The following is a 15,200-nucleotide window of genomic DNA, read 5'->3' as shown; positions in this document are numbered from 1 at the left end:
CGTTTGGCAGGCATTCTCAGATAATGAACAGCAGGTTGCCATTATTCCTCACGAGAAAAGTATATAACAGCTGTGTCTTACCAGTAGTCACTTACGGGGCAGGTATCTGGAGGCTTACAAAAAGGGTTCTACTTAAATTGAGGACGACGCAAAGAGCTATGGAAAGAAGAATGATAGGTGTAACGTTAAGGGATAAGAAAAGAGCAGACTGGGTGAGGGAAGAAACGCGAGTTAATGATATCTTAGCTGAAATCAAGAAAATGAAATGGGCATGGGCCAGACATGTAATGAGGAGGGATGATAAGCGATGGTCATTAAGTGTTACGAACTGGATTCCAAGGGAAGGGAAGCGTAGCAGGGGGCGGCAGAAAGTTAGGTGGGGGGATGAGATTAGGAAGTCCGCAGGGACAACATGGCCACAATTAGTACATGACCGGGGTAGTTGGAGAAGTATGGGAGAGGCCTTTGCCCTGCAATGGGCGTAATCAGGCTGATGATGATGATGATAATGATGACGATGATGAACAGAGAGCCATTATCAGTATGTCCCGGAGCATCCGCCAAACTCGCTAGGGATGCAACTGGAGGAGCAGTGTGGCGGAAGAGCTCTCATTGCCTGCGTAATTCGCCAAAGCTTTCGCAGTAGCTGACGACAGTTGCGAGCGTGGTACCATTCTTGGCCAGGAGCATCTGGAAAGCATCATATTCAATGCCTTGGAGAATTTCCCTAGTCCTATCTCCCTCATTCATATTTCGCCTTCCATGGCTGCAGATTTTGACACATCTACTAGTTCATCTTTTTCGAGTGACCGTTTTTCACCGCCTAACAAATGTCTCTCAGCGCGGGATGAGTGCGCATGTGTCGGAAGTTTCTCCAATGTTATCGATAGTTGTTTTTTCACTTGTCCCCGAAGCTTGCGTAATCTGACTGCATGTGCGGCGCGAATTGTGTAAAACTTTCTAGAATACACGCGGCCACCAACCATTACCCTGGGACCTTCAATGGCTCATGTATAAAACCTGATGTGCTTGACCGGCAGATCAGATTTTGGACGACTGCCGACTCTGTTGGCCGCTATCATTGTTCTTTGATACGAAGCACACCGGAGACGGTCGACGAGTTCCTTCGCGAGGCCACTAGCATTGAGAAGGCAGTGGAAATGCGGGACCGGCAATTCAACTATCGCACGAACTATACAAATTACGCCAGGGTTCAGGCACTGGCAACCGACGACCTGCTCGAGACTATCAGAGCGGTCGCACGGGAATAGCTTCAGAAGATGTTCCCCTCATCGGACCCTCAAGTGGCTTCGCTTGCCGACGTCGTACGCGAGCAGCTCCAATAATCACTCGGAGTGCCTCGATCGCCGCAGCCTCTGGTGGTAGCGATGACGCACGCCGCCGTACCCCAAATACACGTTCTCCCGCTGCACGCGTGCCAGGGCCCGGCAATGCGACAGTTCCGTCGTCCATCACCGCCGCCGCCAGCACGCCAACCCACCGCCCTGCGTAGCATTCCAAGTAAAACTGACGTTTAGCAAGCCCCCGACCACCATCCGTTCTGGTATCCTTGCGGAGAAGCCCGCCACATCTACTGCCGATCTACTTACCTCAAGCTGGGACAGCGAGATGGTTATGTTCGTCGAATTGACGATCCTCCGCCGCCGACGTAGACACCTCGATGGCATCACAATGACAGGCCGCCATCCCGACGAAGTCTGGAAGCAAACAATGCACCGACCAAAGACCTGACGAAACCACGCACGAGCCACACCATAATGCGATGCAGCCATGACCCGAAGCCAAGACCTAACTGCAACGCAACACAAAGAACGAACCTCGACGTGCTTTTCGACGGCTATGCAGTCACCGCCTTAGTGGACACAGGAGTCGACTACCACGTCATCAGTGGTTTCTTCGCCGCAAAGTTTAAGCAAGTCAAGACTATATTGCCTGGCCCTCAAATTTAAACATTCGGATCACACCTAATAACACCGACAGGAATCTGCAGGGCAAGAATGACAGTTCACGAACGGACCAACCCTGCAACGCTCGGTCCGCAGACAGTGCTTGCGAGACTTAATTCTCGGCATGGACTTTATGGACCAACACGGTACCATCATCGACCTGAGGTAGAAGTCGATAATGCTGTCCACAGACCAAGTGGTACCGACGGAGAGGCCTTCCAGTCAGCGTGCCTTGAGTGTGCTTGAGGACCAAGTCACCACCCCGCCTCCCTCAAGAATTCTAATTTGCCTTGGCAGCGAAACACCCGCAGACGTAGAAGGCATCATCGAGGGTGACCAACGTCTACTGCTCGATTGTGAAGTTTGCGTCGCATGAGGGATTACTAGACTGCACGGATGTAAAGCAACAGTGATGCTGACAAACTTCTGGCAAGAGTTAAAGCACATAAACAAGGGCACGAGGAGCGCATATATCGATGAATCTGAAGAAACCATCAATGCGTTTGTCCTCTCGAATTCTGCCACATCTACCCCGACGATCATAGTTCCCGAACCTGACTTCGAGATAAATTCGTGTCTGCCCGTGACTAAGCAGGAACAGCTCGGAAGTCTTCTCCGCCATTACAATGACTGCGTTTCGATGTCATCAAGGATCCGAGAAACAGCAGTTTTAAAGTATCGCATACTAACGGTAGAATGCGCTCGCTCACCCCACCAGAGCCCTTACCGAGTTTCGACGCTAGAACGTGAAGCTATAAGGCAATACGTCGACGAAATGCTGTGCGACGACACTGTCCAGCCGTCGAAAAGCCCATGGGCATCTCCCTTAGCCTTGGTGAAGGGAAAGGATGGAACCCTACGTTTCTGCGTTGATTATCGTTGGCTGAACAAAATCACGAAGAAGGACGTATACCCCCCATCCACAGGTACAAGGCTCATTGGATTGGCTCTGCAACGCTAAATACTTCACGTAGATGAATATCAAGTCTGACTACTGGCAAATCCCTGGCTCACCAGTGTCGTCTGGCATAGTGGTTGTGGTATATGCGATAAGAGTGTGGTTCCGGAATTTCAGAGCGAGGCGGTATGGACATCAACACCTCCACCATATGATACGGATTTTATTGACGGTTGCTTTATTGAATGCAGTATTCAGGCCTCTACATCTCACAAGAAGCAGGCCAAATCTATTAAAGATTATAAAAGCGCGAATTTCTCTGCCATATATAACGAACTTGCAGATTTAATCATTGACACTGTGCCAAGCGTTCACAGTCGCACCATTTAGGAAAATTGGTATCTCCGTAAAAAAAATTTGCCTACTTGGTCGATCCTGAAACATTCCTAAAAATTATTTGTTTCTTCTTCTGAAGCTCCTTGTTTTAGCACCAATGTGAAGCGCTTCTTAAACAAAATGAATATTCCGCTGAGTAAAAGTCCTGATGGCACGCGTACAACTGCGCTCATCACGAATACAACAATGCTAATGTGCAGGCAAGAGGCTTATCCCATAATTGTTCCGAATTTAAGATGACCCTCGGCAGTCTTGGAACGTAGTTTGTAATATCAACTCTAACACGATTCATCTGCTCGATAGCAATGGCTATACTGTTCCTAATGTTGACTGCTGCAATGTGCCTAATTATATTTTCGTTTAGTGCTTTTTTGACTGAGAGCCTTATCTGTGCCAACAATCTTATACTTATACCCGTAATCGTCATCTGATACTCATAATAACTCCGCTTTAGTTTGAGTTACTAGGTACCGCTATCTTTGCACGCATGTAACCCGCTCTCATGGAACACTGACGTTGAAAATGTAATTAACGACACTAATCGCATGCCTGGATTTCAACGTCGAAATTTTTGATCCATTGCCTTCCATTAACGAGTACATATTGTACAATTCTAGTTAGATGAACATTAGTATATGCTTGCTCTATTTGGGACCTATCTAGCCCAGCATTAACTACCGCCCCTGAATCCGCTGAGAACCGCGCTCCCCGATATGTGATGTCTAGTTATTCACACTACACAAGCGTTTCTTAATGAATAAATAAATAAATAAATATAACTACAAGGCTTATGATCTGTAAGAGCATAAAATGGCTGGCCCACCAACAAATCCTAAAAGTGCTTATTGGAGGAGTATATAGCGAGCAGCTCGTTACAAAAAAATGGCTGTGGCTTAGGTAAGGTTAAGCCCAGGATGCGAAGCATACTAGCCTTTATTTTAGTTGTTGAACCACTGTTTAGCCTGGTGAACTGCTGTTGCTTGGCTATATTTGGTTCGGCTAGACGAAGAAACAACTCATGCATTACTTCTTCGCCTTCAAGAGTGGAACGCGACAGCGTTCCCGTCGACCCGCCAAGGGGTGTAGGACAATGGGCTACAGGGCAGCGACTACGCGCCCCGCATTGGACGCGGTGAGCGTCGAGCAAAGCAGCGTTCGGCGCGGCAACGAAATGTGCGCCTGAGCAAGAGACGCACGCCTTAGAAACAGCTCGTTTCTAAGGCAACACCGCATTCACTAGAGGCGCTTTTGTACCGCTTTGAAGCATCGTACTCGTGGCTCAGTGGTAGCGTCTCCGTCCCACACTCCGGAGACCCTGGTTCGATTCCCACCCAGCCCGTCTCGCAAGAGTTGAGCCAAAGCCACTTCTCCTCTGTCGTGACGTCACGGTGTCACGTGATTTCATGGCGACACCGCCGCGCCTGAGGAGCTGGGTTGAGCTCTCGTAATATGCTTCGCATAAAAAGAATACACTGTAGCGAGTCTCGGCATGCTGGAGCTTCCGAAAGAAAAAGCCCAGTGAATGCGACTCGGAGTCGATTCGCTGCTTCAGAACAGCACCAATGGCGACACTGGAAGCATTTACCATGATGTGAGTAGGGACGTTGGTTCTCGGGTGGATGAGGAGCACTGAATCGGCGACCGCTTGTATAGCAACCCTGAAAGCAGCTTCACCTTCGGGAGACCAGGAAATCGCTGATGAGGAGCCCTTGGTCGTGCGAAGAAGGTCGATCAATGGGTGAGGAAGCTGAGCGCAGTGCGGGAGAAAGCGTCGGGAGAAATTCACTACGTCCAGGAACTCACGCAGCTGGCTTAGGATAGTGAATGCTGGGAAGTCTTGCATGGCCTCAAAAACGCTCCATGTAATCCGGGCTTAAGAGCCGACGCGCTTGAACCACTGATAAAATTTTCGACGATCGCCGACTGTGTTCGCCGCTGTCATTGTGCTTTAACTGTAATCTGTTTATGTGGGCACAGGTTCGCCCAATAAAGGTTAGTTTTGTAATTCACAGTATTGTTACTGTTTTGTTTAACGCCACTACCACGTGACAATATAGTCCTCATAACAAACAAAACATATGGCGTATTGCTAGCTGTTTTTTTGAAAGGAAGGAGTCGGTTACCATAAGACGTGAGACGAAGGTCATTCTTGATAGACCACTGTAAAATGTCCCAAAAATGAAATGTTTTACGACAAAGAATGAAGCAACGCTCTGTTGTCTCGGATCGATCGCAAAGTCTACAATGTGTATTCCACCGTACGAATAATCTTTTTTTCCTGATGCCATGTTATAACTGAAAATCTGCACCTGAAGGAAAAATGTTGCGCTGCTGGCGTCATGCATATTCTACGGACACGGTAAGAAACATCTTGACCAAATCGAGACAGATACGGCTTTCGATACATGAGTTCAGGGAAAACGTTATGTATAAGTGCTACATGTAGCGGCGTTGTATTAACGTGAAACAAACACTCAAGGATTTATCTTGCTTTTAAAGATGAAAAAGTGTCGACTTTTTTTAGAAAGCCCCATAACGGCAGTTCTCGGGCGAAGTGTTTCTTAATGAAAGGAAAGGAAAGTGTGAAGCAAGATGTGTTAGAATAACTCCGAGAACGAATGGATGACTGACGTTTTTAAGGTAAACTAATCGCATGACCAATTGTCGCACAAAAGAATGCCCAAGGCTATTACCCTTGACACAGTGGCAAAACTAAAGTCTTTTGCAGTAAACCACTTTTGCCCCTCTGAAGGACCCCTTGCAGAAAGGAGTTACGCCGATGACGCAGGGCAACACACTAACTCCCTTAGGTAGTTCCTCAATGAACGCCGAAAGGAAAATAGCGCTGCTTGCTAAAGCAGCCAGAGAGAAAACTCTTTATGAAAATGCGTATTTGGATTAGACTTAGCTACCGTAGAACCCTAAAACATTTCTTTTCGTTGTTGATGGCTTACCATGCGCATATTAGTTTAGTTTATTTGTGATTTTGCGCTCTTAGCAGCAATTTAAATTGGTCCAGTAACTATGTACAGTTGGTGTTTTGCTATGCTACAGTGTACTTGAATAGCTGTGCATACTGTTTATTCTGGCAGTGGCCACGTTTCTGTCGTTCTTTTTCACGTCCTTGTTGTCCCATGCTTCGTGCGTAACGCGTTTAATTCAAAGTGTTATTGGCACAATTGTGATCGCGTGACAGAACTGAGCATTTGCATCATGGCCCAGCGAAACGCTAGTGATGAAGGAAGAGTTGAGGCAGCTATGATGCTTGTCGTTCTCGTATCTCTTGAAGATGAGATAAACGCAGCCAAGGCGAAACAGGAAAACATCAAACGTCCACTCATCATGTGCATGCTTCATGATGACTTCATCAGCAGTGTCCCGTCGAGCCGCCAGCCACGGAAGGTGAGCCTACGTGCGCAACGAACGATGCTAACACACTATGACGACGCAGGAAATAACACTGCCATAATTCAACATGGCGGCACTAGCGACGTGTGCGAGCGTTTGAGACCATAGCTAGAGTAAATCTTCACTGTTCGACAAATTCCACCACCGCTAAGAATTTAAACATTTCCTTAAGGTAAAAAACACTTATGTGGCACTGTAGTTGTGTGGCAAGTTTCCTTCTATTGACGAGTTGTGCGCGCTGTGTACGAGAGTAACTCCTTTTCCGCTCAAAAAGTAGATGCGCGATCCCCTTTCGCGCAAAGGAGCTTTGCCTTAAGGCAGATACTACTTGTTCGTGTGTAACTGCGCTTGAATGCCCTTCCGGTAGATGTCCCCTTACCTAAAAGACTTTAGAGTGTCCGTTTGTCAGCGGTATGAGGCCTCCTCTCTCAAGTGGTAGAAACATGATGTCTCTTCTCATGGCTTACCAGGATGAATTCCAAATAAAGCTTGGGAATGTTCTATGAAGTGCCGGGAGATGAATGTGAGAGCAATGCAAGACCTGGAGAATATGAAGAAGCTTAGAAGCAAGAAATATTTTGCATTCCTGAGCTATCGCGAAAATGGAGAGGTCACGTCCCTGCCAGGTTGTTACCTTTCGACAGATAGTGGTTATCGAGGACGTCCAATAAGGTCTACTGTTACGAAAGTTATTGAGAGGCGCATCAAGATACCGCAGTGAAGACTGATTAGAAAAAATATTCGAAAATATAGCGGGAGTCAGCGCCCGCACGCCAAGCCAAAAAGCCCCTGCTTTTATTAAAATTTACCGTAGCTCCTGCAGTTTAACAGAAGCGCAGGGTAGTGTTTATTGTCTCGGTAATACCGGGCCAATCCAAGTAAAAAAAGGAAATGAAATGTCATCCAGATGAGCTAGCACTTTAATTTTCTCTCTGCTTACCTGTACCCGTGAATGCTTGAGTCGCAAAGCACGCTTAAGTAAAGCAGTTCCAAGTATATAGCGAATAGAACAGGCGATAGTGGAAAACCCTGCGGAACAGATGACTGTGCCTGAAACCTGAGAGGGTACGGCTGACAATTAACTTTGTTGTACAATGTTTATAACAAAGACTTATACGATTGTGTAATACCTCTCCTAACTAAAGGTGTTGCAGTAGTGGGAACAAAGCTTGTGCTGAACATAATTAAAGGCTTTGGCGAGGTCACTCTGGAGAAGAATAACTTGGTTCATACTACCCTCTATGCACTCAAGGACTGAACGTGCGATATGAACATTTGTCTGTGTAGAGCGTCCTCGAATTCCGCATGTTTGATGGGCACCTACTAATTTAGCTATTTATGTCTACAACGTATCTGTCGGTACTATTGGGAATTTTTTGTAGTCGACGCTATATTACAATGTCGCCATATATACGTTTACTCGCTTTATTACTTCATTATCAGTGCTCTTTGAGATTAAGGCTGTGTGGCCCTGATAGAAAGACAGAGGAAGCTCAGCATGTTCATAGGCTTCCTTGAAGAGCTGCTCAGGAAAAGGGCACAGGAATTTCTGAAATGTTATATCAAATTTTGCACTAGCGCCTTCAGGGCCAGGCGTTTTGTTTTTTCTGCAGAGGTTTGAAGGCAAACTATTTCTTCTCGAGGGTTTAGGCCATCAGCGCTGAATCAATAATCTTCTTGCATTTGTGGCACAAGGAAAATAAATTCATCAGTTTTCTTCTTCGTAACCGTTCTGAGGCCTAACTGCAGCGAAAATATGTTTAAGAGGTAGCTTTAGCTCGGGTGCTCCCATCTAAATACATGTAAAAGTAGAATTGGTTTTTGTCGGCAACCACTGCACCAAATTTGACGGGGTTTGTTGTAGTTAAAAGAAAAAAATTACCGACGATTACGTTACTTCCTAATGCGAAATTTGAGCGCAGCAAATAAGCTGTTTCACCTTTTCGATAGATTGAGGCAAAGAAATCGAGCAACACATGTATGCGCTATCACAGAATTTTTTGTTTATTTTTCACACGTATTCCTTTAACAAAGACTCCACTAACAGTTCTTGACAGTCATGAAGGAAGCTTTGTGGTCGGAGAAATAGATTGATATATGTTCGACTTGGTACACCAATGCTTGATTCTCAAAGACGAGATCTATACAAGTGCCTCGCGAGGTTGTCACAGCCGTGGGACGCGTTACGAGCGAGAGGAACGGGATGTTCTCCCGCATAAGTGTTAGGAAATTGCTGTTTGTCTTTATGTCAACATTAAAGTCCCCCACTACTAACATCGGTTTGGATCGATGGACGGGTAATGCGAGTTGCAGGAAGTGCACGACGTCTTTCGTGAGTGCGGTAGCGGACTCACGAAAGCGGTATCAGTCGGTCGCTGCTAGCGCTGGGGGGATGAAAGGGGGGCGGAGCTGGTTACGAGGCCGACGACAACGCCGACGACGACGCGAAACCCAGGAACGGACGCCAAAGAGCCATTTGTGTAGCCAGCCCTCCTCCACAGTCTCTCCTCCTCCCTTCCATCATCCTCCCTCGCCCGGAGAGCCGACAGCGCGCATGCGCGGCGGCGGAGCAGGTTACGAGGCCGACGACAACGCCGACGCGAAACCCAGGAACGGACGCCAAAGAGCTGCGCTCTAAAACTTAAGATCTATAGTCGGATACAACTTCAGAGAAAGGGGGCGTTTACTCCTCCGAGGCGGAGGCACACGAGCATCCGCCAATGGGCGCGCGCTCTGGACAAACGTCATGAGCCAGGCTGCCGGTGACCCCGCCTCGAGAAGATGGCCGCCCGCGCTTCGAACTGGGCGAGGTCGCGTCAGCTGTGTGCTTCAGCCCCTCGTCAGAGCAAATTCCAGAACTGTTTGTGATGGTCTATCATGCCGGAAATATTACTGCGAGCTTACGATGCGCCATTTGTGCCGCGTGCATTTATTCTGAGCCGTGATCCGGTAAAGGAACATTGCAGCGAGCATCGCTGGCGCTGCGCTACGCTTTGCCTGTAAATAGGATCCCGCGGCGATCGCTGCGAACACACATACTGCGTGCTTGCTCCATGTTGTTTTATTTCGCTCCCGAGTGAAGTTACGGCGAGAAAGTTTTCCAAAGACTGGTGTCTACGGTGGCGGCGGGTGTGTTCGTATACTGTGTCGCTGCGTTTTTCGTCGGATGGGGCGAAGTGATGGAGCACAACCATTCTCAGCAGAAATCAGAAAAATGCGCGCGACATAAACTATGGGCAGAAGAAGCCTTCAACGCAAAGATTTGTCGCCGTCAACTTAGCGTAAACCATCAATAGAGAGGTTTAGCTTTTCAGGTATTCCGGTAAAACACAGGCGGACGTCCGGGGCTTTGGGGCGGAGGCGTAAGCGTGAGCGGTCGAGTGGTCTGCATGGTCAGCCACCTGGTGGCGCAGTGCTCAAACAAACCGAAACAGTTAATATTGCATTAACCGAGCGTATTCTTCTTCACTGCTGGTGTAAATTTTCGGCACTGGCATAATTGTGTTGCTGTCCCAATGCCCCGTCCGCCTGCGCTTTACCGGAATACCGGACAAGCTAAACCTCTCTATTGTCAGCAGTGAGATAGCCGAGCGTCCAGCGACGGTGTTCGAGCGTTGTGTGGCACCGTCGATTGATTGCTGTCCACCAGTACTCACTGCACGCGCAAGCGGTAGAATGCGTGCTGTGAAATTGTGAAAACACAAAACAAAAAAAATATAAATTTTATGCTATTCAAAACCAAGAGTACTTATTTAAAACGAGGAATGAGGCATTTTTGCACCTTCCTGCCTCGACCGTATTCTCGCTCCAGGTTTGTAATGGTTGCGATAAAGCATTGATTTATATAAGATCTTTTTCAATAGCAACTGATTCATTTTAAGCTTGAGAAACGAGTAGTAGATACGCCGTGTACAAGTGAACAAGCGCAAAAGTGTTGCAAAGCTGCTCTTTCTATTTTTGTCACTTGCAATGAAGCTAAAGAGCAGACGACGGGAGCGTTGTGAAAGGCACGGGGTTATTTTTCCGCCGCTATCCCGCATGTGCTGTAGCACATGAGAGCCCTAATAAGCCAGTCATCAAAATGCAAAAGTCTTTATTTATACCGAGAATTACGCGCTTCGGGAGCACGATGTTTCGAGCGGGACTATTTTAGTCGCGGAGGCAATCGGCTGTCGCACTTCGGTCATCTGGGCGGGGCCTCCCCTTTTTTCTAAAGTTTTATCCGACTATAGTGACTGTTCGTTTCGAATTTTCGATGTAGGTTGTCAATTTGTCATTAAAAGTTGGCAAAAATCGCAAATTTTCAGAAAACGAGACTATCAAGTTTACAACTCCGTAACTCAGCAAGAAAATATTATATCGCGATTCTGTGAATTGTATCTGATAGCACATCTAAAGCGGACAAATTTGACATTTTACACATAAACCTCAAAAAATTGATCAATACGTAATTACAACTTGTGCAGAACCCTCGTAAACAACGTAACAATTTCATATAAAATGTAAAATGACATATCAAATTTGTCCGCTTTAAATGATTTAATGGATGCCGTTTACAGAACCGCGACATCTGTTCTTGTTGCAGAGCTATTAGTTTGTAAGCTTCGTGCTTCTATTTTTTTCAAACCTCTGAATTTTTTAAAAACTTTTCAACAAAATTCAAGCCCTAAATGAAATTTCCGCTTCCAACAGTCACTAGAATTTAACCTTCTTCCTCAAGTTCAATAAACTTCATTAAAATCGGTCCAGGGGTTATCTCTGAAAAACGTTTTTGCCTTTTTACATGTATTTGAATAGGCCGCGTCGGAGTTGGGCCAGAGCTAAAGCTTCCTCTTAAGATGAGCTTCAAATACGGTCATTATTTGGGACGTTCGCGCGTATGTGGAACCACCAGACCCTAATTGTAATATCTTCTTGTAAAACATGTACCGCTTTTTCATCACCGAGAGGCCGTTTTGTGGGCTCCTCATCTTGATATGAGTTGTGCGTGAACGTACCACGGCTCCTTTTACACTTCCGTCTCATATTTCTGCATTTGTGCGCGAACTGCATTTATCTTATCGCAACAAAACACTGGTTCTTGGCTTTCGATTGCGTGCAGCCAATTAAGTAGATCACAAAGTTGATGGTTTTCAACTTTCTTTTCTTTGAGACAGCTCACATGAAAGAGGAATCGCCTCGTTTTTTTACTCTTTCTTTGATAATTTCCCATTCGGCAAATAGTGGAAGCGGTCGACAGTGTGACATCTCTAGTTGTAATTCTATCACTTCTTTTACAAAACATTGCTCTCGTAAGAGTCGTACGTTAAGTTCGCACAATTCTCAGTTTGGGGAAAACTTGCGAAACATTGGGTTAGCTCCCGAAACAGCTACTGAACAGTGGTCTGCGAAAAATGCAGGCTTCATGGCATAGCTGTGAATGTGAGACGAGAAATTCGTCGAAACGTACACAACACCAATTCGAGCATGAGAGACGCCTTGAAAGCGCGTAAACAGCACCCAGCAAGGCATGTCGGCACCCATGTCTCTTAGATTCTGTTCATGCGTCAATTGCTGTAGCAAAGTAGCTCTTCCATCATAACGATTCCTTAGTTATGAGTGATATTTTGAATCAGAAACATAGTAGAAGTCTCCCAACACTAACAAAGCTCTCGCTGAACCTAGGAGTGGAGCAAAAGAGAGGAAGAAAGCCTTCCTTTCACTAACTTTTGAGGGTGCATAAACGCAAATAAACCGCCAATTATGGCAAAGAAACATAGAACACAGCATAAAAAGCTGCCTTCCCCGTCAACACCTAGCGACAAGGAAAAGTGATTTAACTGCTTTCTAACCAACAAAAAGCATCGAGCGGAAGCACCACATACTTCGCTAACCCTCATCTCGTAATCTGGTTGAGAAGCTTGCCGCGCAAGGTTGATATCACAAGCAGACGAAAGCTTGGTCTCTTGCAGTGCACCAGCATCAATTTCATGTTGTATAATCACTTGGAGTAACGGCTGCTCACACCTTATTTTCCGCAGCTCACGCACGTTGAGTATAGCTGCACATAAGGGGAGGGTGAATGGGGTAGCCATTTCGCTCACCTAAAGCTTTTGTTAATTCATCGCACTTCGCCACAGGTAAATCCGTGGTCTTGCTGTCTTTGGACTTTGTGACACTGTCCTGGCTACGCTGACAAAACCGGTGCCGCACGTCATCAAAAGGGAAGCGAATTCGCTAAGCACTAGAAGGCACTTTCTCGGGTGCCTGCACGGCACTTTTTGTTGTTTCGTCGTTGCACGGTGCAGGGCGTCTCTTTGCCTCATTGCTGTCCATCGCCTCTTCTTCCTTGCCATTTCCAGTGGGCCCTATTTAGGTTTCCTAGGACATGTGGGCAAACTGAGTTATCCTCGCCTATAGTTTCTTTAGTGTTACTTGAGCTGCTGTGGTTACTCGAAATTGGCTTTGGGGGCTCCTATTCTTCGTACAAGATACCACCTCTATTACCTCTGTAGCATCCAGTCATGGCTCTTCTGCCCTATATTGCCAAAAACGAAGCTCATTGGCGTAAGTCGATCCACTCGCATCCGCCGAGTGACAAAATCGGTGGCACTGCAAGCGTCTCGGCGTTCTTCATTGTCGACGGACGAGTCCCGCACACTTGGAACCAAGGCACCGCGGAGGCCTGCTGTGGACAAGCATCAGGTACTCATATCCATAAATTAAATAATGTGTGGTATTTAGCTTATGCTGACAGTATCCTTGAACACCAAGGAAATCTCCCGGTTTGTTTTCACTCAGTGCTCCATAGGATTGAACGTCCATACTTCTTTTTCCAGAGACCTCACCTGACCAAATGCCTGGAACGCCTATTTAATATGTCGAGGTTCAATGTGCGAAGGAAGCCATAGTAACTTAAGCTGCATCTTATTGGTAAATATTAGTTCACGTGAACAGTTTCATTTTTTGTCACATGCACTCGAAATTTGATAATGAAGGGGCTCTTCATATCGTGTTTCCACAAATGTTAAGCAATGCTTTATGGCATGCAAGTGTTGCCAATGGAATTCACTTTAAATGGGAATGTGACACTCTAGCATAGGGTGCTGCGCTTGTCCTGTGTGCCTGTCTGTAGCGTTCCTTCACACAACGTGCAAATTTGCCGAAAGTATGACGACCAGTCCATCAAAACGTTCTAAGGATGCAAGTCTCTTTACTGGTTCTGCACCGCACAACCGAGGCCGAAAAGGGAAAACACACTCACCAGAGACCGCACGCGTCATCAAGCGATTGATCAATGATTCGCGATAGTATCGCAAGTCAGCGAAGTTAGCTGCGGAAAGATTACCACGAGGGAAACCCTAGAGAAGTTAATGTATCACATAAGCTCACAGTTTTACCAACTCTTGCAGTGCCAGTTGACGCGCCATTATCGCAAGAGGAAGGGAAGGACATGGAGAAATATTTTATTGAGCACGTTGGCGTGGTCCTGCAATTGTGCGGTGTTTCCACTGTACTGAATTATAAGCTAAACATCAGTCTACTATAAGAAATATTGTACTCTAATAAGTGTCGCATAGACCTCCTGCAGTAGTTCTGTTATGGGTGGCTTATGCTGCGCATAAATGACGTCAAACCGGATATCATGAATCAGCGTGAGAGGAAATCTGCTACCAGAAGAAAGCTTCAGAAGCTTGAAGATTAGGAAAAATTTTCTTGCTGATATTTTATTCTTTTTGTAATTCCGATAGTTCTTAGGGCGGTCTCCTGATTCGCCTACCTTTAAGAAATATTTCGGCATATTTCAATAGATGTATAAGCTTCGTGCAGCGTATTCTTTATAGAAACAATCATTGCTCCGACACTTGCACTCTCCTCTTGTAAGATTATTACATAGCTACCGTACATGAAATTTGGGATGCTGTAATCTTCTTGATCTTACTTCAGTGTGCAAGTAATAATGTTGCTCGACAGTCTTGACTACGGTGGTTTCACTAATATGGCAAAAATGGCAAAGCAGAGAGAGAGAACTCCTTTCGGCAAAGTCATTAATAATTTTTTATAAGGAAAGAAAGCATGCTGCACCAGAAATGAGTATTCTAGAAAAGTTGAAATGCTTTCGCCTCCCTCTTATGTCGACACCGAATTTAGCACGATGGGTGACCTCCAGCTAATGATGAAACTCGTAACAGATCTAACACCTGTTGTATCAACAGGTTCAACCAATTTTAACGAAACTGAGCCTATAGACTGTGTTAACGAAAGTGGATAATGTACATTCTGCATATTAGAGGAAGGTCTTGAAAACCATCCAAAAGAAAATTCTACTGAGCTGATTGCCCTGATGCATTGAGTACAGCCGACCCGTTGCTTATAAAAACTATTTCTCCTTGTCCCGAAGCTTGGCGCTCAATAATACTCTTAAGCACCACTCTGTCCTTGCCCAGCCACTACTGACGATCAACCGCTGGTTGATACGCGCTTCTGCTGAATTCACTGCTTCTCAACAAAGAAAACTTAGCGCTGTTTGGTGCTGTCTTGGAACTGTGATA

This window comes from Dermacentor albipictus, chromosome 2 (assembly GCF_038994185.2).
Source record: "Dermacentor albipictus isolate Rhodes 1998 colony chromosome 2, USDA_Dalb.pri_finalv2, whole genome shotgun sequence".
NCBI classification, from domain to species: domain Eukaryota; kingdom Metazoa; phylum Arthropoda; class Arachnida; order Ixodida; family Ixodidae; genus Dermacentor; species Dermacentor albipictus.
This window is presented reverse-complemented; position numbering follows the sequence as displayed.